At 44.7% G+C, this 24,894-nt stretch overlaps 1 protein-coding gene across 7 annotated transcripts in view; it reads right to left on the minus strand.

Annotated features, from left to right (window-relative positions):
• Window positions 1-21,227, minus strand: part of cpne2 (copine II) — a 341,237-nt gene extending 320,010 nt beyond the window's left edge. For 4 of the 7 annotated variants that reach the window (XM_068049588.1, XM_068049587.1, XM_068049584.1 and 1 more), the window contains exon 1: window positions 20,716-21,226. The gene's annotated coding sequence lies outside the window, so the exon portion shown is untranslated. Of the gene's footprint in view, window positions 1-789; window positions 836-16,860; window positions 16,948-20,715 lie in introns of those variants that run through there. The other 3 variants (XM_068049585.1, XM_068049586.1, XM_068049589.1) reach the window with 3 other exon arrangements.
• Window positions 21,228-24,894: the final 3,667 nt, after the last annotated feature.

Consider the following 24,894-nt stretch of genomic DNA (forward strand, 5'->3'; position numbering starts at 1 on the left):
AGCAGGCAGCTCAGGCCACCCAAGAGGCCGCCCAGTAAAACCCGGCGGCCTCCTTGCCGGCTGTAGGGGCAGGGGTAGGCCCTCCTGATCTGGCACCCTGTGCCCCATGGAAGGCCCACCCCACAGCCCAACCACCCCCACTGAAATACATGCCCCCCATGACGCCCCCCCCCCCACACCCCTTGCCTCACTGGAGCCCAGTCAATTGTCCCCGGCGAGGCCCACAAACTTACCTTTTTTCCGGGGCTGGCATCTACTCCCGCTCCTAATTCGTATGTTCGTATGTCCCTCTTGCTCCACTCCCTGGCTGCAGTCCCAGCAGTGGCCACCACTCCCGGTGGTGCTGCTGGGGACTGAGAGCTGCCAGCCCACTGATTGGGTGGCAGCTCTTAGAGGCGGAACTTACTGCCTCAGAGGGGCGGAAGTCCTACCCAAGGCCAATTGAGAGCCTGGGCCACGTAAAATCACAGCCTGGCTCCCAGGCCAGGAGGAAGCGGGCTCACCCCTGACATTTTGGCTAGTGGGCATGGCTTCTGCCCCGACATAAGATTCTGGCCAAAGAATTAGGGAAGAGAGAGAGCATACATATTAAAAAATGCATTAGAAAAGGGAAAAGGGAATAGTACTAGACAACTGGTGGACAGCTAATGCAATTCCTATATAAAAAAGGAGCTAGAACAAGTCCAGGGAACTATAGACCAAGTAGCTTACCATCAATAATAAGAAAGAGAATGGAATCTTTACTCAGAGTTGCGAAGAAAAACTGAAAACATAATAAAGAATAATCACCATGGATTTCAAAAGGAGTCAAGCTGGATCAACCTTTTCGAATTCTCTGAAAATGTAACAGAAAGTTTAGACATGGGTAGTGCAGTAGATGTAACATATTTGTATTTTTGAAAGTACTGCATAGTAGATTCACAATTAAGGTCAGAATATGTAGAGTCAGGGGATAAGTAGCCAAATGGATAGCAAGCAAAACAGAAGAGAGAGAGTGTAGGGATTTAAAGGTAAGTACACAGACTGGCAAAAGGTTGGAAGCAATGTTCCACAGAGGTCTGTGCTGGGATCATTGCTGTTTACTATATACATAATCAACTTAGACTCTGAAATAGGAAGTACAATTTAAGAATTTGCAACTACTACAAATTTGAAGGGTATAATTAATACAGATATGGACTGTGACATAATACAGGAATACATTAATAAACTTCTTTAAGTTTATAAAAAGACTAGACAGAAAATATGTTTTCACTTGCAGGGAGATCAGAACTAAGGGCTATAAATATAAGAAGTCATGAACAAATCCAATCAAGAATTCAGGTGAAAATTCTTTACCAAAATTTGTGCCCATCTTTCTTGAAAGTCCAAATGTGACTCCCTCCAAATATGTTTCCACAACCTGCCAGAGTACTGGCACAGCACTTATCAAAGTCACATATTACATCCTATGTGAATATGGTAAACTATCCCTCCTTGCCCTTTTCGACCTGTCTGCAACCTTTGATACGGTTGACCACACCATCCTCCTCTAACGCCCCTCTTCTGTCATCCAGTCAGGTGGGACTGTGCTTATTTGGTTCCATTCTTATCTATCTAGTCATATCCAGAGAACCACCTGCAATGGCTTCTCTTCCTACTCCCACACTATCTCTGGAGTCCAAGGATCTATCCTTGGCCACCCTCCTATTTCTCATCTACATGCTGCTCCTTGGCGGTATTATCCAAAAATATATTGTGACAACACCAAGCTTTACCTCACGGCCACCTCTCTCAACCCTCAATCATCTCTGATTTGTCACACTGCTTTCCCAACATCCAGTACTGGATGAGCAGAAATTTCCTCTAACTAAATATTGGCAAGACTGAAGCCATTGTCTTCGGTCCCCACTTCATTCTCTGACCACCGACTCCATCCGCCTCTCTGGCCACTGTCTGAGAATCAACCAGACCGTTTTCCACCTTGGTGGTCCTATGTGAGCCAAAGATGAGCCTCAACCACATATCTACTCCATCATCAAGACTGCCTACTTCCACCTCCATAACACCACCTGACACTATCCCTGCCTCAGCTCACTTACTGAGAAAACCCTCATCCATGCCTTCGTTACTTGTAGAGTTGACTATTCCATCACAACCCTGGCCAGCTTCCCTTCTTCCAATTGCCCTAACCTTGAGCTTATCCAAAACTCTGCTGTCCATATCCTAACTCTCTTTTACCCCTCATCCTAGGCTCATTGGTTCCTGGTCAGGCAACACCTCAATTTTAACATTCTCATCCTGGATTTCAAACCCCTCTATGGCCTCAACCCTCCCTTTCTCTGTAACCTTCCCCAGCCCTACAACCCTCAGACCTCTGCACTATTCCAATTCTTACACATCACCGATTTTAATCACTGCACCATCGACTGTGCCTTCAGCTGCCTAGGCCCTAAGCTCTGGAATTCTCTCCCAAACACCTTGGTCTCCCTTTCCTCCTTTAAAACCTACCTCTTTGCCCAAACTTTTGGTCACCTGACCTAGTATCTCCTTATGTAGTTTGGTGTCAATTTATGTTTGATAATACTCCCATGAATGAAAATGGGACATTTTAATGCATTAAAGATGCAAAGACATATTGTACAGCGAGCTCGCCACTGGTATCAGACCCACCGGCCGTCCACGTCTCCGCTTTAAAGACGTCTGCAAACGCGACATGAAATCCTGTGACATTGATCACAAATCATGGGAGTCAGTTGCCAGCGGGCAGCCATAAAGACAGGGCTAAAATATGGCGAGTTGAAGAGACTTAGCAGTTGGCAGGAAAAAAGACAGAGGCGCAAGGGGAGAGCCAACTGTGCAACAGCCCCGACAAGCAAATTTCTCTGCAGCACCTGTGGAAGAGCCTGTCACTCTGGAATTGGCCTTTATAGCCACTCCAGGTGCTGCTTCACAAACCACTGACCACCTCCAGGCGCGTATCCATTGTCTCTCGAGATAAGGAGGCCCAAAGAAAAGATGCTACATAAATGTAAGTTGTTGCTATTGAGAGGAGTTAGAATGTGGAACTTACTACCACAAGGAGTAGTTGAAGTAATGAACATAGATGCATTTAAAAGAGAAAAAGGAATAGAAGCATATGTTGAGGGGGTTATAAGGGTGGGAAGAGGCTCGATTGGACTATAACCACTGGCATGGACCTGAACTAGGATGACAGGAGACGTATGTACGATGAGGAGAGGCACACTTGTTCAGCTTTCCCATATTGTTAAAGTTGAGTGACGTCAGTATTTTCCTGCTAAGAACTGTGAATAAAATGGTATCACAGCAGACCAACTATTCTTGCGTAAAGGCCGAATTCTAGATTTATTTTGAAAAAGAACAAAAGAGTAGATTATAGTGATCAATTGCATCTCAATTCATAATGGAATGATAAAAAGCTATTAACTCAGGCAGCCGAAAAAAAGTGAGTGAAGGGAGTTCGGAGATGAGCGCGAGTGATGAGTATTTCAAGATGACTAGCAGAAACAGCACAGAAATGACAAGAAGAGGGAGTAATATATTGAAAGGACAGGGTAAATCGTTGGGGGGTCAAATCCCCTTGAAAGCTGATGAATCAGAGACTTGCAATTATGAAAGTAGCTCTTCATTACTACAATCCCAGAGAAAGGATCCTTCACTTCAGCTACTGTGTCAAAACAAGCACATTATCCTTGTATTAGGATTAATATACATTTAGAGAGAATGGGATTTACATATTGGAATTCTAGGCTGGACACAGATTTATTGAAAGCCACCATTTACTCAAACTAACCTGCATTTACTTCATACAATACACAGAACTGCATTTGAAAATTATCTCCATTAATTTAATTTTCAAACACACTGTAATGTCAAGAATGTGTGGAGACCAAAACTCTCAGTCAATCTTCTATCCAAGTGCCCAAACAAAACTGGACTTGATTTCGCAAAAGCTAATTGGGAATGATGCATTGACTTTATTTCCCCCCAACGCCCCCCCCCCCCCAAAATGATGCCCCAGAACATTGAACCAAGTTTACAACTGTATCTGAACTGATTGTAAGACCAGCTCAATTGAAATGTTGCTCCCAATATAGCAAGGAAATTAATAAAGGTGATACTTTTATACAACTTGCAAATAGCATAGCAGCATACTGTAGATAAGAGAATGGATTAACCCCCAGGGCTGAATTTACTGCTTGTTTATCAGTGAATGATGTTTAATTGGCCCATTTTTAAAAAAAGGCCATACCCCAGCAGCTACTATGAAATCAAATCTAGTTTCATTTGGATGCTTCGATAGGAGAATGAATTTTAACAACAGGACATATTTGAAAATGAAGCGCATGAAGATTATCTACAGATTAACAGTAACTACACTTCAAAAACAATTCACTGGTGTCACGCGCACAAGAAGTGCGACAATACAAAACATTAGGGAGATAAAATGAAGAGTTATAAAAACTGACTTTGTCATTTAAAAAATGGACCTTTCTTTTAAAAAGTGGGCAATATGCTCTAAAATGGCCACTGAAGGAAAATGACTTGGCCTTTGTATATTCAAACTGTCTGACAGGGCCAAAGGAAAATCATCAAAGCTAAGAGGTGTCAATTGCACCTGTCCTACACCCATCCTAAAATATTCTAGAATTGAATGGGTTCTTCAGAAACAAAGAAAGTGTGAAGTAGCTACGTCCTGGGTCATTGTGCAATCACCTTGGGGGAAGAGACCAAAGCGTCTCCTATCCAGAGGCGATATGTACAGAGCTTTATCTTAAAAAAGCAGCCTAGAGAGAGACAGCCAGAAAGCAGCATCCAGGAAGCTTGTTTCCAGCAAACCAGAAGGGACATGCCCTGCTATAGAATTCTGCATCCACACTATACAACAGTGAACTAGAAGTGCTCAACTGTCTTCAACTGAACTTTCAACCAAGAGAGAAATCTACAATCAGCTTAGGCCTGCAACGAATGAGAACTTGACTTTCAAGAGAATTCAACAGGTTTACCCTCCAATTTATAATCACTTACCCACTTTTTCCTTTCTATCTTTCTCTTGTGTGTGTGTGTGTGTGTGTGTGCAAGCAAATGCGTGAGTGGATGCAGTTGCAACAATTTCAGGATAAGGCTTATTGATCAATAAACAATTGAAATTTAAACCTACAAGAAATGCTGTCACTGTCTGTTTATTTGACAAATAAAAAACAAAGGGGTTAAACCCTATTAACAAAACACACTTGCTACGGTCAGGTGGGAGTTGAACAGTGGGAACCACCTAAACCTCACCATGTGGCCATGACACTGGATGGAAAGTACTTAAGGATATTCCAAGATTTGCAAGGAGGTGCTAATCAACTGCAAGTTCTTTCTGTCACACAGTAATCCATGATACACACACAGCACATTTTCAAAAAAGGTGTATCCATGTTGTCATGGTCCTGTAGTTTCTTTTTCTGGGAATATGCGGTGTGCCTTTAGGCTTGCAAACGTTCAGTACTGGTTTAAGAACCAGCAGGCCTCTGGAGTTACCGAGAAGGTACATTTTTGGTTGCCATTGGATACAACCATTTGGAGACTGCGATTCAAAGGGTGCATTCTTGTTACGATGGATGTAGCCACTTGGATTGAGTATTAAGCAATACATTTGTTATAATTCGCTTTTGAACTGGCTTTTTAGTTGGAGACAGTTTGTTCTAAGGGAGGACACAAACAGCTGTGGTGTTAGCCCAGAAAAAAAGAGCTCTCAGCCATTTGAACTGGACGAAGAGAAATTTAGTCTGTTTAATTATTATGATCTCTCAAAATTCTTTAAAAAAGTCAAGCCAAAATGGCGATCTCTGATAATTTGAACTAAAGGAAGGGAAGTTAGACTGTGACAATCTTTTATCTCTCAAAAACTCTAAAGTCAGATTGATTCTATTAAAAGGGTTTGTATGTCGTTAATTGGTGAAATTCACTGGAGAAGGAAAGCATCATGTACTGCTGGAATTAGTTCTACTGTGGAAAAGCCTTTTTTCCCCATCGGACGGCTGCGAGGACTTCAACCAACATTGGACTGCAAATTTGCAAGGACTCTAATTTTTTCTATTTTAAATGTTGTTTATATCTTCATACTGTTAAGAATTTAGTTTTTTGAATTAAACAGTTAATTTGTTGATTTAAAGACACCTGGTTTGGTTAGCCCCATTTGGGGGGTTAATAGATGGTACAATTTGGCTGGGTCTTTCTTTAGTTTGGAAAGTTTTTAAATGATATGCTAGGTGAGCGATAGGATTGAATTAACAGTGCGTTTCTCCCACCACAATCAGAATTGTATATTTTGACTGGGGGCTTTGACTGGAGGGGTCGGTTGTAACAATATATCTGAGGAAAAATCAGTGTGGTTGAAAGAACTTTTGACCATTCCATTTACCCACCCATAGTGGATGCACAACTTCAGCTAGAGCATCAGGAGGGCACCAAGTTACACCAAAGCCATGTTAAAATATGATGGCCTGGATTACTTTCTTCCATTTCAAATTTCAGGAACCAAAAGGCCCAACTGGACCATCAATATTTAACAAAAAAAATAATCCCCTTGCACTTGGCAGGAATCTGTGCTTAGAAATACAGGTCATAGAGTTGTACAGCACAGAAAACAGGCCCTTCGGCCCACCGTGTCTGCACCGCCATCAGATTTTAATAGAGGGTTTTCACTGCCACAATGAATGCCGCGACAGTCCCACCTCCATAACGTGCTCATTTTCCAGATATGAAAAAGCAACAGTAAACTCCATTAGCACCACACCCACCCATAGACAGTTGAGCTGTGAAGAATGCAGAAGGAAAAGAAATGAAAAGGCACAAAGGTAAAAGGGCAGGGATCAAAAAGGAGTATTGGTCCTATTCTCAAAGCAACCCAAGAGAGAGCCATAAACTGCTTGCATTGCAATGATGTTGGGAAGGATAGAGCTGCAGCTAAGGCACTTAAAAAACATGCAATAACACTGCCGGCTGGCCTCCATTCCAAAGTGATTTGTAATGTTTGAAATTATGAAGAAGATAGTCAGTCCACTTCAACCTCTAAAATGTGATGGAGCCACAGCAGGCTAACAGAGATTGTTTAAACTTTAATACCTTACTTTTATTAGAGGGGCTTTGCAATGCTTGTTTTTATACTACAACTAATGTCCACGCTTCCCAGTGTAAAACCACCCGATTGGCTGAAAGTGTTTCTTTGCATACATAGGAACATAGGATGTAGGAGTAGGAGTAGGCCATTCAGCCCTTCGAGCCTGCTCCACCATTCGATAAGATCATGGCTGATCTGGTTGTGGTCTCAACTCCACTTTCCTGTTTGCCCCCCATAACCTTTCATTCCCGTGTCTATAAAAAAAACTATCTAAGTCTCCACTGTTTTCTGGAGAAATAGAATTCCAGACAGACCACCATTTGAGAAAAATAATTCTCCTCATCTCTGTCTTAAAAGGGAGACCTCTTATTCTTAAACTCTGTCCCCTAGTTCCAGTCTCCCTGACAAGAGGAAACATCATCCATTCTATCAAGTCCCCTTAAGGGATATATTTCAATAAGATCACCTCCCATTCCTCTAAACTCCAATGGGTATAGGCCCAACCTGCTCAACCTTTCTTCATAAGATAAGCCCTTCATCCCCGGAATTAGTCAAGTGAACCTTCTCTGAACTGCTTGTAATGCAATTATATCCTTTTTCAAATAACGAGACCAAAACTGTACACATTACTCCAGATGTGGTCTCACCAAAGCCCTGTGCGGCTGCAGTAAAAAATTCCCTACTTTTATACACGATTCCCCTTGCTTTAAATGCCAACATTCCATTTGCCTTCCTAATCACTTGCTGTCTTGCATACTAACCTTTTGTGATTCATGTACCAGGACACCAAGATCCCTCTGTACCACCGAGTTCTGCAACTGCTCTCCATTTAAATAGTATACAGCTTTTCTACTCTTGCTGCCAAAGTGGACAAATTCACTTTTTCCCACATTATACTCCATCTGCCAAATATATGCCCACTCACAACCTATCTATATCCCTTTTTAGATCCTTTACCTCCTCTTGACAACCTATCTTCCTTCCTATCTTGGTGTCATTGGCAAATTTAGCTATCATACATTCAGCCCCTTCATCCAAATCATTGATATAAATTGTAAATAGTTGAGGCCCCAGGACTGATCCCTGTGGCACTCCACTAGTTACAGTTTGCCAAAAAAAGACCCATTTATCCCTACTTTCTGCTTCCTGTTAGCTAACCATTCCTTTATCCAAGCTAATATGTTATGCCCTACACCATGTGCTTTTACCTTGTGTAGTAACCTTTGATGTGGCACCTTATCAAATGCCTTTTGGAAATCCAAGTACACCATATCTACAGGTTCCCCTTTATCCACTGGATCTTCATGACTTTTAATAAATTTGTCAGTGTGGTTACCACTGTACTGAAGTTTCGGTAGAACCCACACATCCCTAGGAATTGTAATATGTCCCTATTTGTCTTGGGGACTGGAGAGTCTATTATCACCTGAACTTTAGCTTCCCTAGGCAATACTTGACCTTGACCCACTACATGCCCTAAATAGGTGACCTTAACCTTAGCAAACTCACTCTTTTCTAAGTTTACTACCAAATTGGCTCTCTCTAACCTGTTGAACAGAGGCTTTAAGTATTTAACATGGTCTTGCCAGGTGTCACTGTACACCAACAGATTATTAAGGTACACAATGCAATTGCTTAGTCCAGCAATCACCTTTTGTTACAGGAAATGTGATTTAAGTCATGTTAATAATAATGGAATAAAGCCAATGACATAAAGCAGTTATATTAGCAATAGTAGGGCTGCAAATTTAGATTAGAGTAGAAACAGACACCTGCAGTGTCAGTATTGTAGCAGTATTTATATATAGACCACTACAATACTGACACTGTAGATTTATCAGGGTTTTTACAGCTGAAAGCAGCAAGGCTTTAGATCAATGACCTCCCCCAGTCAGTGAGAAGTAGATACAACAGGCCCAGCAAACTGGCTTCTTCAGGACCCAATTAATACTTTTTTGCAAAGTTGGTGAAAGACAGCTCTCTGTATGGGACTGCCAGGCTGCCTGTGTCACACCATTATCAATCCTATCTATATTTATAAACCCACACAATTAAACATGTTTACAGAGCAACAACACCCCCAACCAACACCACCCCCCCCCCCACCCCTCACCCCCCACCACTACAATCTGGGAAATTGGGAAATTTCTCACCTGTTTACCTGAACAAGGTTTGTTACCTTGTTCAGCTTCTGACTTGCACACACTGAGAGTTTTACAAGGATAATACATGGAGAATATTTTCACTTGATTTTAAATTTGGGACACTTTTTATGTAGTTAACTTTAGACTCTTCAAGTGTAGAGTTAAATCGCATTACCCTCCACTGTGCTCATCCCTTATAGGGTGCAAGTCCATTCTCGTCACTCCCATTCCCCCCAACTGAATTATTCCCATTATCTCCTGCGGGCATGGTTCCCACATGCACTTGGCATTCTCTGGTAACTCACCCAAGTGGCCATTTTCCTTTTGCACCTTTAAACAGAGTGATGGCAGGCCCTTTAACCATGGAGGGCAGCACAGCCAAACCTGTTGCTGTACCTCTCCCCAACAACCATACTCATGCATCTCCAGCGGGTATTAGATTCCAACCAAGAGTGGGAACCCCGGCTGACTTCGATCCCTTTTGACAAAGAAGCCTAATTATAGTGACCATCCTAGTTTGGAGGAGAAGATTCAACTGGGCCCTTTCTAACCTGCATGGCTGAGCTCTGCACAGGCAGTGCACTTACCAAATAACCCATCATGGGTGGGAAGACATTTTTCATAGCTCACACAGTAGCGACCCCTCACACTGAACTGACAATGACAGATTTACCAATGTAGGGCCCACAGTACTGGCCATCTCCATGTCTGCCAGCACCTTCTAGATGGCTCCCACACTGACAACAATCCATTATATGTGTGAGCTTCTCAGTCATAATTCCCAAGAAAAGCTCTTGCCTCTTGCTTCAGTACAAGTGCTCCACCAAATTAACACAGTTCTATTGAGGTCTGAGCATGGTGTAGCATTGATCTGCCAGTGGGCTGGGTGAGTGTGGGAGTCGCTAGTAATCATTCAAAAGGAAGCTGGACATGTTCCTGCAAGTAGAAGTTGTCCTGAGTTACAAGAGCTGGGTGGGCTGCGACATTACTCACCATGGTCTCTTGGAGCTCGTTTAATTGCTTTTGTTGGGGTGTGGAGGGGTCAGGTGGTCAGAGAGGATTTCTGTTTCTGTTTCCTAAATTGACCCAAGAATTCGCCCCCCAACACTGCACCTCCCCCAAGTTTTGAGGAAGGGTCTATATCCAAAAGGTGATTTTTTTGTTCTCTCCACAATTGCTGACTGACTTGCTGAGTGTTTTGTGATTTTGTTTCAGATGTCCAGCATCTGCATGACATTGCTTAAGACGTTTTCTTATCTTTCCTGAGGGTGAGGTAGGCGGAAGCATTAACATTTAATGGTGCAAGATGGAAGTTGGACCATGTATACATGACACGGGCTTGATCTATCAGTTGACCATTTTCCGTCTGTTTTCATATCTATGTATATTTTGATTAAAAAACAGTTCAATGCTGCAAATGGATTCATACACTGTCCTCATATTCTCAGATGTTGCATTATAACCTAACCCTGCTGTGTATATCAATTTACTGAACACAGACTCGCTTGATCAACATACGTTTAAACAATTCTACTCTGTTAAGCAAATCACTTGTTCGGGAAAAAACAGTAAGTAAACAAAAAAAAACAATAACATTTTACATTTACACAAAATGCAACTGCATGTTTCTGCAAAATTAGCTTAGACTGTAATTTTATCAGGGTAAAACAGTCGGTCTCTGGTGCTGGTTTTGTTGAACTCTATCCACACGAGGTTTAAATGTGAAAATCTGGTGGCGAGATGCCAGTTACACTGCAGCTGGCTCAACATGAGACCGTGGTTAAACTACTCTTTTCTGCTGTCACACACATACTCAGGATGTAAAAGATCATTATCATACCGGATTTGGATTGATGCCACTAAACGGAAACTCTTTTTAAAAAAAAGGTAAATTGAATGCACCATAAGATAACAATGGTCAAAGTAAAACACCTTTGTTGAAGTTTCCTTACAGAGCTCCTGTTTGTTCAGCAGAAGAGCGATAGTGGACAAAACAGATTTAGGGTTCTCGAATTCAAACTGCAAATAAAAATTTCCAAAAGCAAACTGGCCTTTTAAAAAGAATTTTTAAAAACTATCAATGCTGGAAACCAGAAACACAAATGCTGGAATCACACAGCAAGTTAGGCAGCATCTGTAGAGTGAGCAGAGAATTGAATGCTCCACACGTAGGCATTTCGTCAGAATGGAATTTAAAGAGTGCCCATCTTCATTTTTAAATATCTACAGCTATAAAATAATACCAGCTATCTGGATGTGAGGTGTGGGTGACACCCATACCTTTAAAATTGGATGAGGCAAGTGGTCCTATATTCTTTTGGGCCTCCTTATCTCGAGAGACAATGGATACGCGCCTGGAGGTGGTCAGTGGTTTGTGAAGCAGTGCCTGGAGTGGCTATAAAGGCCAATTCTGGAGTGACAGGCTCTTCCACAGGTGCTGCAGAGAAATTTGTTTGTTGGGGCTGTTGCACAGTTGGCTCTCCCCTTGCGCCTCTGTCTTTTTTCCTGCCAACTACTAAGTCTCTTCGACTCGCCACAATTTAGCCCTGTCTTTATGGCTGCCCGCCAGCTCTGGCAAATGCTGGCAACTGACTCCCACGACTTGTGATCAATGTCACACGATTTCATGTCGCGTTTGCAGACGTCTTTATAACGGAGACATGGACGGCCGGTGGGTCTGATACCAGTGGCGAGCTCGCTGTACAATGTGTCTTTGGGGATCCTGCCATCTTCCATGCGGCTCACATGGCCAAGCCATCTCAAGCGCCGCTGACTCAGTAGTGTGTATAAGCTGGGGGTGTTGGCCGCTTCAAGGACTTCTGTGTTGGAGATATAGTCCTGCCACCTGATGCCAAGTATTCTCCAAAGGCAGCGAAGATGGAATGAATTGAGACGTCGCTCTTGGCTGGCATACGTTGTCCAGGCCTCGCTGCCGTAGAGCAAGGTACTGAGGACACAGGCCTGATACACTCGGACTTTTGTGTTCCGTGTCAGTGCGCCATTTTCCCACACTCTCTTGGCCAGTCTGGACATAGCAGTGGAAGCCTTACCCATGCGCTTGTTGATTTCTGCATCTAGAGACAGGTTACTGGTGATAGTTGAGCCTAGGTAGGTGAACTCTTGAACCACTTCCAGAGCGTGGTCGCCAATATCGATGGATGGAGCATTTCTGACATCCTGCCCCATGATGTTCGTTTTCTTGAGGCTGATGGTTAGGCCAAATTCATTGCAGGCAGACGCAAACCTGTCGATGAGACTCTGCAGGCATTCTTCAGTGTGAGATGTTAAAGCAGCATCGTCAGCAAAGAGGAGTTCTCTGATGAGGACTTTCCGTACTTTGGACTTCGCTCTTAGACGGGCAAGGTTGAACAACCTGCCCCCTGATCTTGTGTGGAGGAAAATTCCTTCTTCAGAGGATTTGAACGCATGTGAAAGCAGCAGGGAGAAGAAAATCCCAAAAAGTGTGGGTGCGAGAACACAGCCCTGTTTCACACCACTCAGGATAGGAAAGGGCTCTGATGAGGAGCCACCATGTTGAATTGTGCCTTTCATATTGTCATGGAATGAGGTGATGATACTTAGTAGCTTTGGTGGACATCCGATCTTTTCTAGTAGTCTGAAGAGACCACGTCTGCTGACGAGGTCAAAGGCTTTGGTGAGATCAATGAAAGCAATGTAGAGGGGCATCTGTTGTTCACGGCATTTCTCCTGTATCTGACGAAGGGAGAACAGCATGTCAATAGTCGATCTCTCTGCACGAAAGCCACACTGTGCCTCAGGGTAGACGCGCTCGGCCAGCTTCTGGAGCCTGTTCAGAGCGACTCGAGCAAAGACTTTCCCCACTATGCTGAGCAGGGAGATTCCACGGTAGTTGTTGCAGTCACCGCGGTCACCTTTGTTTTTATAGAGGGTGATGATATTGGCATCGCGCATGTCCTGGGGTACTGCTCCCTCGTCCCAGCACAGGCATAGCAGTTCATGTAGTGCTGAGAGTATAGCAGGCTTGGCACTCTTGATTATTTCAGGGGTAATGCTGTCCTTCCCAGGGGCTTTTCCGCTGGCTAGGGAATCAATGGCATCACTGAGTTCCGATTTGGTTGGCTGTATGTCCAGCTCATCCATGACTGGTAGAGGCTGGGCTGCATTGAGGGCAGTCTCAGTGACAGCATTCTCCCTGGAGTACAGTTCTAGGTAGTGCTCAACCCAGCGGTCCATCTGTTTGCGTTGGTCAGTGATTATGTCCCCCGATTTAGATTTGAGGGGGGTGATCTTCTTGATGGTTGGCCCAAGAGCTCTCTTCATGCCATCATACATTCCTCTGATGTTTCCGGTGTCTGAGGCCAGCTGAATATGACTGCATAGGTGTTGCCAGTAGTCGTTTGCGCAACGCCTAGCTGTTCTTTGTGCAGTACTTCTGGCTGCTTTAAGTGCTGCGGATGTTAAATCGCTGGGGGCTTTCTTGTAGTTCAAAAGTGCAATGCGCTTAGCGGCTATGACAGGTTCCAGCTCTTCATTATGAGATTGAAACCAGTCTGCATTTCTCTTCGCACTTTTGCCGTAGGTGGTCAAAGCTGACTCATAGATGGCGTCTCTGATGTGGGCCCACTTGGTCTCAGCATCCCCTGTGGGAGTGTTTTGAAGGGCTGTTACAAGTGAATTTAGAAATTTTTGTAACAGCTGTGGGTGAGAAATTCTGCTCGTGTTGATGCGCGGGTGGCCCTTCTGCTTGGAATGATGCAACTTCTTTGGTCTGAGTCTAACCTTGCTGCACACCAGGGAGTGGTCGGTGTCGCAGTCCGCACTGTGGAAGCTGCGTGTGATTTGAACACTGTTTAAGGCGGCTCGCCTTGTGACAATGAGGTCTAGCTGGTGCCAACGACGTGATCTTGGGTGCCTCCATGAAACCTGGTGACAGGGTTTAGTGTGAAAGAACGAGTTGGTGATGCAGAGGTTATGATAGGTACACAACTCAAGCAGTCTCTGCCCGTTCTCATTCATCCTTCCAACGCCATAGCGCCCAAGGCAGGAGGGCCATGAGTCATGGTCGGCCCCAACCCTGGCATTAAAGTCCCCCAGCAGGAATAGGTGTTCGGTGTTGGGGATGCTGCTAATGATGTTATGGAGTTGTTCATAGAACTGGTCTTTAGCTTCAGGTGCGGAGCAGAGTGTTGGAGCATAGATGCTGAGTAGGTGTACTGGACCAGAGGTGGTGAGCAGTCGGATGGACAGTATGCATTCCGAGCCATTTGAGGGAGGCTCTATCATGCTGAGCAAGGAGTTTCTGATGGCGAAGCCCACTCCATGCTGTCTTGGTTCTTCAGGGTCCCTGCCCTGCCAGAAGAAGGTGTAGTCTTGCTCTGCTAGAGAGCCACTCGCGGGGAGGCGAGTCTCCTGAAGTGCTGCAATGTCCACATTGAATCTACTGAGCTCGTTGTTAATGATGGCGGTCTTCCGAGAATCGTTGATTTGTGTAAGGTCTTCCGACAGGCCAGGACACATAGTTCTGACGTTCCAGCTTGCAAAGCGAAGGGCTGGTACCTTCTTTCCTTTTTTCATGTTGTTTGGTGCGGTGTATCAGTCCACCTTTCGGGCAATGACCCTGAGCTCCAAGCACCCATTGAAGCAGGCAGACTGTGGCGGGACAGAACCTTATTGACCGGGGGCTGCCCGGTTTGAGGCGGGCGGTAGCTGTCCAGTGAGGTGCAATGACCTCTCCCACCGACAAAGGCAACCCGTGGCGCCCAGTTTCTACGCCAATTTATCTGGACTTATAACCCGTAACTGCTGCCTTCCGTGTTGTTTCAGTCGCTGTGAGGCAACTATGGAGTGACCTCTCCATGGCGCATGCCTGGGCAAATTTATGGAGGTTGAGAGTTGCCCAGTCGTCAAAACCCCCCTCTCGGCCTTTCTGGTGGGGTCCAAAGGAGTGCAGGACACGACGTTTGGCACCAGTATGGCTGCAGGAACTGCCGGAAACATGCCAAAGGTGACACATGACCGCCTACGGGGTTCCGCTCCGGATTTTCTGTTAGGGTTTACTCCCTTAGCCTTGGTCTCTCCCGAGACGCCCACAAGGCAGTGGGGTTGTTGGGGCCCCTACACAGGTGTAGGATGGTGCCGGTGGGAGGAGGGGATGCAAGGGGGAGGGGTAGAGGGAGGGGGTGGGGGGGGGTGCAGGGGAAGGGGGTGCGGGGTGAAGATGGTGCGAGGGGGGGGGCGGGCTGGGACGGGGTTGTGAGGGGGTGAGCTGAGAGGGTGGAGCAGGGAAGGGGACGGGGGTGGGGGGGGGTGGAAGGGGGGTAAAAGGGGGGGGAGGGGGGGTGGAATCTGGTGCAGGTAATAAGCCATTTCCTCAGTGCCCACCATCGACGTCCGGAAAGCTCATCCACGTCCTTCGGGAGGTGAAGCATCATTTGGCAGACTTAGAGGTGATTACATTTGCTAAGGGTTTTTTTTTTGCAGTGGTTTAAATAAAGGCATGCAGCATTGCCGACAGTGCGCTGCAGATGCTCTCCGAGCCATCTCCCGCGGGCGCTTTGAAGTTGCGGCCGGGGGGGCCGTTCGTGGATGTTTTGGGTGTTCGGGGCACCTTTTCACAGGACTTCTCTCGGGTCCCGCAGCTCCTTCTTCACCTCAATGGACTTACCGCATGCCGTGGCTGCAGACACTCTGGACTGTGAAGACAGCAGGATCGGAGATTGAAGTATCGGCAGCTGTGCTCGTCAGTTTCATCCGGATCAATTTCATTGAGAAAACAAAGAGCAGGTGTGGCTGGGGGAGGGCAGTGGGCCCAGGTAACATACACTAAACTAACTGTTAACTTTTAGATAGGGCTAAAATGAACTGATTTAAAGAGCCAGGGGAATTTAAACAGTTTAAGAGGGCAGATTGGGGGAGAAAACGTTAGGTCCTATATAATTACTACATATGCACGCATTCTAGGCTGACACTCCAATGCAGTAGAGAGGGAGCCTTGCACTATCCTTCTGAGGAGATATTAAACCAAAGCCCCATCTACCCATCTCAGATGGGCATAAAAACATCCCATGACATTATTTTGAAAAAAGAGCAGGGGAGTTCTCCTGGCCTGGCCAACATTTATCCCTCAACTAATATCACAAACACAATTTAATTGGTCATTTATTTCCCTGTTGTTTGTGAGACTTTGCTATGCGTAAGTTGGCTGTCGTGTTTCCTACAACAGTGACTATACTTTAAATGTAACTCATTGTCTGTAAAGCACTTTGGGCCTTACTGAGGTCATGAAAGGCACTTTTAAAATGCAAGTCCTTTCTTTTGTTTTTCAAATATAATTGGCAAACCTTGCCCTGTGCATCAAGTAGCTCCTCTTAAACAAAAATAATGAACAGAAAAATGAATGCACCAGAATGATATATGTTGAAAAGAAAAACTCCTGGGGCTGAATTTTACCGGCCCCTCGAAGCCGCGGGTCACGACGCAGAGGCTGGTAAAATTCTGTGGGGAGAGGCCTGCCTCGACCCGTGACGTCCAGAAGGGCCCGCCGCAAATTACCAGCAGCTGGGGGACCTCGGTGCGGCCCCTGCCGCACGGCAGCACCCCAATTACGATATGTTAAACGGTGCTTACCTCTGCAGATTATGCAGCCCGCCGCCTCTCCATGGGCACCTCTGGATCTTTCGCTGAACAGGCAACCATCATGTGCCGTCCCATTCACGATTGGAAAAGCCGGCGGGTCCTCAGAGGCAGAAGGTAAGTTCCTTTTCCGGGGTCTCACTCTGCATTCTTAAAGGGAGGAGGTTGGGGGTCTGGGATTACTGGAGGGAAAGCTGTGCAGGCATGAAGGGAGGTACTGTGTACCATCTCTCTGTAAACAGTGTACGCTCTGCGTTTATTTGTGTTTGTGAAGGAGCAATGGCACTCTAGTCACCCTGTGTGTGGGGAGGGTACCAGAAAGGGTAGGAACACAAAGGTTATATGGATGGTGCGGGCAATTGATTCAGCTGGTAGGATCTTGATGTGGTCATGCTATCCCACTCAGTGCTGGCCCAGATGGGCAATGTCATGGCATGCCACATAGTTTATCCATGAAAGCAGCTGATGTATCCATCAACACTAATCCCTGCCCTGTTAGAAACCTTCATATACATGAAGGGTTCAACTTTATCACATGGAAATAGGTATGGCTCATCCTACATTGTGTGATCCTCTGCGGAAAGTGCTGGGGTAACTCAGCATGTCAGGCAGCATCTGTGGAGAGAGAAGTAGAGTTATCTTTCAGGTCTGTGAACTTGGACAAGTTAACTCTGCTTCTCTCTCCACAGATGCTGCCTGACCTGCTGGATTTCTGCAGAACTTTCTGCTTTGCTGCCACATACTTACCCTGTTTTGCACATTCCAGGACTCTTCAGCAGTCAGGTAATTATTCTTTGACAGCTGTCAGGAAGCAGGTGCTGGGGCGCTTAAAATAGGGCCCCAGCAGCTGCTGCACAACTGTCAAAACTCTCTTACTGCGCCGAATGTCCCACCTCTCCCCCCGTAATATGGGGAGGGCGGCTCGGCGCCGTGATTCTAATGAACCTCCGTGCGTAATATCATGGGGGCTCTGTGGCTGCCGCTAAATGTGGGCACCCCACTGAGTTGAAAGGGCTCCGCCACACAGCACAAGGTAAAAAAAAAGGTATTTTCCAAAGGATGTCTATATGTCTAAGGAGGGTTACAGAGAAAGAGTAACAGTACTGAAGCTCAAGATTTGGATTTCAAAACAATGCACTTCTAAGAAAATAACTTTTTATTGTCATACACTTAGGGGCCATCCACCGTTCCCATCAGAGTATAGGAGTGCTTACTGACTCTTAAAGGCATGCAGTAAATGCGTATCAAACACTAACCCCTCACCCAAAGCACATTTAAGAAATGATGGATGATCCTTCAATAAATATGGTTTCCAAAGAAATGATAGTGAGTAATGCTATATTCCTAAACACTATTAGGTAAAAATTTCATGGCAGTGTGGTGACCTTTTAGTTAAGAAAAAAATTGGGTGGAACTCCTCTTTAAGGTTTAGTGACAAATACCTTCTTTATTTAACCAAACCGTTGCATTCTGGCACTGCTAGTGTTCTGGCCTCGTTATATTTACATAATGTAAGGCAGATCACATAGCACAGTACCACAAAGTAAAGGGCACAAAGCAGCTGAGCTTCATAGCTGGCCTTGCACTATTGTTTCCCTGGTGTTCAGTGGTTAAAGCTACATAGCTTAAAAAGGAAAAGAAACAAAACCAGTGACCTTTATGTGATTACAGAAATGGCCTCTTATCACAGAGTCCAAATCCCCAACATGCAGATTTGAGCAACAGAACAGAAGACCATACAACTCAACACCAGTTTGAAGGTTCAAATATTTTCAGAACCCATGGTTCTAATAATACTCAACTAGGTAAATTAGCACTGACTGAAAAATGGAAAAAAGGGGCAGATTTGAAGAAAAGACTAAGATGGCTTTAATGGTTTGCACCATTCCCTTGCATTTTGGTTCCAGAGTGAGTGCTTTGAAAGTTGAAGGGAGAAAACAGTTCCAGTAATAAGAATATGATGAGATCTCCATGAAATACCAAAGCTGTTCAGAGAAGCTGATGCTGTTCATGCTATAAGTAACATCTTAAAATATAAATCCAATGCTTGGAGAGGGAGAGAGAGAGAGAGACTGGGAAAATATGGAACCAAGTAAAATGCAAGGTATGAGACATTATATTAAAGAAAGCAGAGTTGCATTTATGTAGCACCTGTCACAACCTCAGGATATCCCAACCCACTTTACACAGCCAGTGAAGTAACTAGTCACTGTTCGGAAACAGGGCAGTCAATTTGTGCCATAGCAAACTGCCACAAACAGCAATGAATGACCAGATCATCTGTTTTTGTGATGTTGGTTGAGGGATAAATATTGGATAAGACACAGAGAACTCCCATGCTCCTCCTCAGATAGTGTCATTAGATCTTTTCCAACCGCAGAGATTCCATGGGGCCTCAGTTTCACCGGAAGTACCTCTGACAGTGTCACATTCCCTCGGTTACTGAACTGTGCTGTAACATTAGATCAGGTGCTCAAAGTCTCCAGGGTGGGACTGGAGTCCAGGACCCCGTGATTCGAACAGCGGAGTGTTACCACTGAGCCAAGCGTCACAGTTCGTGCAGAACGTTTCAAACTACACACAAATGGAACCCTAAAATAAAAGCAAAATACTGCGGATGCTGGAAATCTGAAACAAAAACAAGAAATGCTGGATTCACTCAGCAGGTCTGGCAGCATCTGTGGAAAGAGAAGCAGAGTTAACGTTTCGGGTCAGTGACCCTTCTTCGGAACTGACCCGAAACGTTAACTCTGCTTCTCTTTCCACAGACGCTGCCAGACCTGCTGAGTGATTCCAGCATTTCTTGTTTTTGTCACAAATGGAACCCTTGTTTCAGAAGCGAAATTAGTTACATTTCAAGATCTGGGGAGATATTTGCCCAAGAGTTCCATTGTTCTATATTTACCTGTTGGTAATCCAACAATAGAATCATGAATCATGAATGATCAATAGAATGTCTACTAATCGATAATAAAATAAATCGCTGCACGTCACTATAAAGAGTAAAAACACACGAGAACCTTTGGGGATCGGATCACAGCGGCCCGGGACTCAGTGACTTTCATATCGTTACTTGCTCCCAATGGAAAGCAGCTTGAGATCGCTAATCCACGTTGCTTTGTATCTCAACCTCGGGCCAGTTTAAACAAAGCAAGTAAACAACAATTTTTTTTTTTTTTGCTTTCAAGAACATGATCTTTGCTGACATAGAAAAGGGATTTTGACCCTTGAAGTCAGTCGCGATCTAAATAAGGGAAGGGTTCGCGCTACAAGTTGTTGCTGGGGTTGAGCATCAGCCCCGCGTTTATTCACAACCTGTTTCCAGAGTAACGTGAAGCTGAGCAATCGGAAATCTCCCGTGAATTGCTGAACCTCCAGACCCCAAGCCGGAATGAATAAACAGATTGTAGTCAGTGGATTATTGGTTTCCATCTGTAATTGAGTTACAGGCAGTCAGATTCTCAATCACACGAGCAATTAACATATTTGGGAGTCACTCTGAGCGGCTTCTTCCCTTTAAAGGCACAATACAGGTTAACTCGACCAACGTGGTTTTTCACAGAGTGAGCAGGTTAGTCAGTGAGACAGACGACAGGGGGTGTCCGGTGGACCAGACTTAGAAATTGTATGTAATGGAGAAAACAAGATTAAGTGAATCATCGCCAGTGGAATCATTTTGCAAGTACCGAAGAGTTCAGGACAAATAGACAGCACCCGAGAGCCCATTAGATTAACCAGCTTCAAATTTCCTCAGCTAGTGACCAACACCAGATCAGGAAAGTGAAATACAGAAGGAAGTCAGCAATACGGTTCACTTGGTCAAACATCATGTGTTGACTCCACACCTACCTTCCCGCAGCTCTGCTTACTTCGCCCTCTCTATATCCGTTAAATCCTGTCGTTCAGGAAGTTTGTACGGTTCCCATACGCCAACAAAAGTTAGAGTGGAAGTTGAATTTGTCACCAAATAATGATCCCCCGGCTGCTGGCCGTCGGCAAGCGGCTGGAATCCACCAGCTTGAAATTGCTGTGAAAATTGCCGGGCTTCGCTCCCACTGCGCCCGCCGCCTGTCAATCCGCTGAGATGTCAACGCAACCGGTTACCATTTCCTCCACTCACTGCTCAGTCACATCGCCAACAAACTTCCGAGCATTTTTTCCCAACGGCAACTGTGTGTGTGTGTAAAACAAAACACACACACACACATTGCTGAGACTCCGCCTTGTTTATGTTTGAGGGGAGGACGTGCTGGATTCACACAGTACCGGAGGAGCAATTCTGCTCTCCTGTGGTAAGTGAACGGCAATTGCTGCTGCGAGAGAGAAAGTTGGGCTGTTCAGATGCTGCCTCTTTGTCAGTCACAAGCATCAGTGCAAAGACTCCTCCTGCGTGTTGGCAAAGGCGGCGTTACTGTTGAGGGTGACGATTTAAAGTCATCTCAATAAACACCCGTCACAACAGAACATATTAATGTGGCATTTGCCTTTTCTGTTAACCCATAAGGAGAAAGTCGTGGCATTACCCCGCCCCCCCCCAAAAAAAACGAACACAACTGATAAAACCCAAATCATAATAAGACAAAGGAAGCTCATCACATTCAATAATAAAACTCGGGCCTGTATCCACGCCAGTCCTGGACTGCCCACCAGTCCCCGAATTCGCATTGTTTTGACAACACACACAAACAGCTTCAACTAATACAGCCCCTAAATCAAGAATGCTATTTACAGCGGAGCTGAAACAATAGGACACCTCCTTCAGCTTGTGAATTGAGCACGTGTTTGTGTACAGGTAGAGCTGGAAGGCTTAGGGGAAAGTTAGCAGTCGGAATTATAATCAAGATTGCAAACTAATTAAATTCATGCATTTCTATGTATCTAAACAGGTTCATTTTAACCTCCCTCTGATACCTGTCGCTTCTGCAGACTGACAGGTTCAGTGCTATAATAGTATGTGCGCCTGCACCAGACATACTTCCTAACACTTTATTTGCAAAACGCAGCCACCATGAGCAGTAAGTTTAAGAAAGCGATTGCTTTCCGGAACGCCTCATATCCGGGAGGGTTTGCTTTGGGGTTTTCTCGGTATTGTCACTTCAGCTAAGGCAGAACTTCGGCAGGTGTTGGTACCCCATCTGCATACTGGTAACCACACTGTCATTCCGACAGTTGCTCGACAAAGTACACGGAACAGTCGCTGAAGGCAAGTGCAGCCAGTGTTTGATATGCAACATTCTACTTTTAATGCCACTTTTTGTAACCTGTTTCAGAAGCGAACAGGAACTGTGAACCAATTAAATTAAACAAATGAAGTCTTTCCAAAAGTGCGCGTGTGTGTGTATATATTTATGACATCCTATTCATATTCTTTGAAAGGGGCATGAAAAAGTGACAAACCCTTTTCGTTTATGTACAAACATACAATATAGCAAAAAGGAAAGCAAAGAGCAAATACGAAATGGAAATAACAAAGAATATAAAAAGATTCTTTATTTTATAGACACAAAAATAACAGAAGGAAAATTAAGATAGGGATAGGTCCACTCAGGCATAATCTGTTATGTCTGGGAGACAGCTAATGTTATTTCTCCTTTCTGAAAAGCAGACGGAACACATCGAGGGAACTATAGTTAGCTTAATGTTAGTGATAGGAAAAATATAATCTTTACTCAAAAGATGTAATTGAAATGGAATAGAGGTTGAAAACATAAATGTTGCCGAGGAGATTACTGAGATACAGCCTACTAGGCTAGATGGGATTGAGGTTCGCAAGGAGGAGGTGTTAGCAATTTTGGAAAGTGTGAAAATAGATAAGTCCCCTGGGCCAGATGGGATTTATCCTAGGATTCTCTGGGAAGCCAGGGAGGAGATTGCAGAGCCATTGTTGTTGATCTTTATGTCGTCATTGTCGACAGGAGTAGTGCCGGAGGACTGGAGGATAGCAAATGTTGTCCCCTTGTTCAAGAAGGGGAGTAGAGACAGCCCTGGTAATTATAGACCTGTGAGCCTTACTTCAGTTGTGGGTAAAATGTTGGAAAGGGTTATAAGAGATAGGATTTATAATCATCTTGAAAAGAATAAGTTCATTTGCGATAGTCAGCACGGTTTTGTGAAAGGTAGGTCGTGCCTCACAAACCTTATTGAGTTTTTCGAGAAGGTGACCAAACAGGTGGGTGAGGGTAAAGCCGTGGATGTGGTGTATATGGATTTCAGTAAGGCGTTTGATAAGGTTCCCCACGGTAGGCTATTGCAGAAAATACGGAAGTATGGGGTTGAAGGTGATTTAGAGCTTTGGATCAGAAATTGGCTAGCTGAAAGAAGACCGAGGGTGGTGGTTGATGGCAAATGTTCATCCTGGAGTTTAGTAACTAGTGGTGTACCGCAAGGTTCTGTTTTGGGGCCACTGCTGTTTGTCATTTTTATAAATGACCTGGATGAGGGTGTAAAAGGGTGGGTTAGTAAATTTGCGGATGACACGAAGGTTGGTGGAGTTGTGGATAGTGCCGAAGGATGTTGTAGGGTACAGAGGGACATAGATAGGCTGCAGAGCTGGGCTGAGAGATGGCAAATGGAGTTTAATGCGGAGAAGTGTGAGGTGATTCACTTTGGAAGGAGTAACAGCAATGCAGAGTACTGGGCTAATGGGAAGATTCTTGGTAGTGTAGATGAGCAGAGAGATCTTGGTGTCCAGGTACATAACCTGGGTAGCAACTTTCAGGGATTTAATAGGGCTGTTAAGAAGGCATATGGTGTGTTAGCTTTTATTAGTAGGGGGATCGAGTTTCGGAGCCACGAGGTCATGATGCAGCTGTACAAAACTCTGGTGAGGCCGCACCTTGAGTATTGCGTGCAGTTCTGGTCACCGCATTATAGGAAGGATGTGGAAGCTTTGGAAAGGGTGCAGAGGAGATTTACTAGGATGTTGCCTGGTATGGAAGGAAGGTCTTACGAGGAAAGGCTGAGGGACTTGGGGTTGTTTTCGTTAGAGAGAAGGAGGAGGAGAGGTGACTTAATAGAGACATACAAGATAATCAGAGGGTTAGATAGGGTGGATAGTGAGAGTCTTTTTCCTCGGATGATGATGGCAAACACGAGGGGACATAGCTTTAAGTTGAGGGGTGATAGATATAGGACAGATGTCAGAGGTAGTTTCTTTACGCAGAGAGTAGTAGGGGCGTGGAACGCCCTGCCTGCAACAGTAGTAGACTCGCCAACTTTAAGGGCATTTAAGTGGTCATTGGATAGACATATGGATGAAAATGGAATAGTGTAGGTCAGATGATCGGCGCAACATCGAGGGCCGAAGGGCCTGTACTGCGCTGTAATGTTCTAATTCTAAAAAAAAAAATAATGGCTCGGATTTTGCGGTAGTAATGATGGTGAAACTGTCAGCATTCGCTGACATTACTCCACTGAAACTGACAGCAGCCTCAGGAGTCCTCACATGTGCAGTTAAATGCGGAAGTTGTCTACGCATCTCCATAGGGTCTGCTGTTGAAGTCCCCCCAGAATGCAATCAATTAGAAATCACTGAACTAATGAGAACTTGTCCTCTTATTCTCACTGTACAAAGCCTTGAAAAAGTATCACCTTCTTGAAGGAGGTGTAACTGGGTTTTTAATGGTGTGCTAAGTTCATAATTACTGCTGTACAGCGTCACTGGCCCTGAAAAATTAATTTCATATTTGTGGAAAGTCAAATTTCTCCACTATGATAAAAAATCATGTTTTTAATTTTTTAAAGTTTGTTTATGATATTTCAACTTTTACCTTAATCCTATGTGCATGTTTGAACATTTATTTCACTCTCTGTAAAATTTTAATTACAAGTGAAAAATTCAGTGCATTTTACGTCCTGGTTTGCTGTCTATGAGAATACTTCAATGTGATTGGCTGCTTGCCCTGCTCGATCATATCACCGTTGCTGGGTGCCTGGAGATCCTCTTGATGCCAGCTTCAAACTAACAGCAGGAAAGGGGAAATCCATGCCACAGAGAATGCTAGATCTTTGTGGGTGGCTTTCTTCAAG

Source organism: Heterodontus francisci, chromosome 17 (assembly GCF_036365525.1).
Source record: "Heterodontus francisci isolate sHetFra1 chromosome 17, sHetFra1.hap1, whole genome shotgun sequence".
In the NCBI taxonomy this organism is placed as follows: Eukaryota; Metazoa; Chordata; class Chondrichthyes; order Heterodontiformes; family Heterodontidae; genus Heterodontus; species Heterodontus francisci.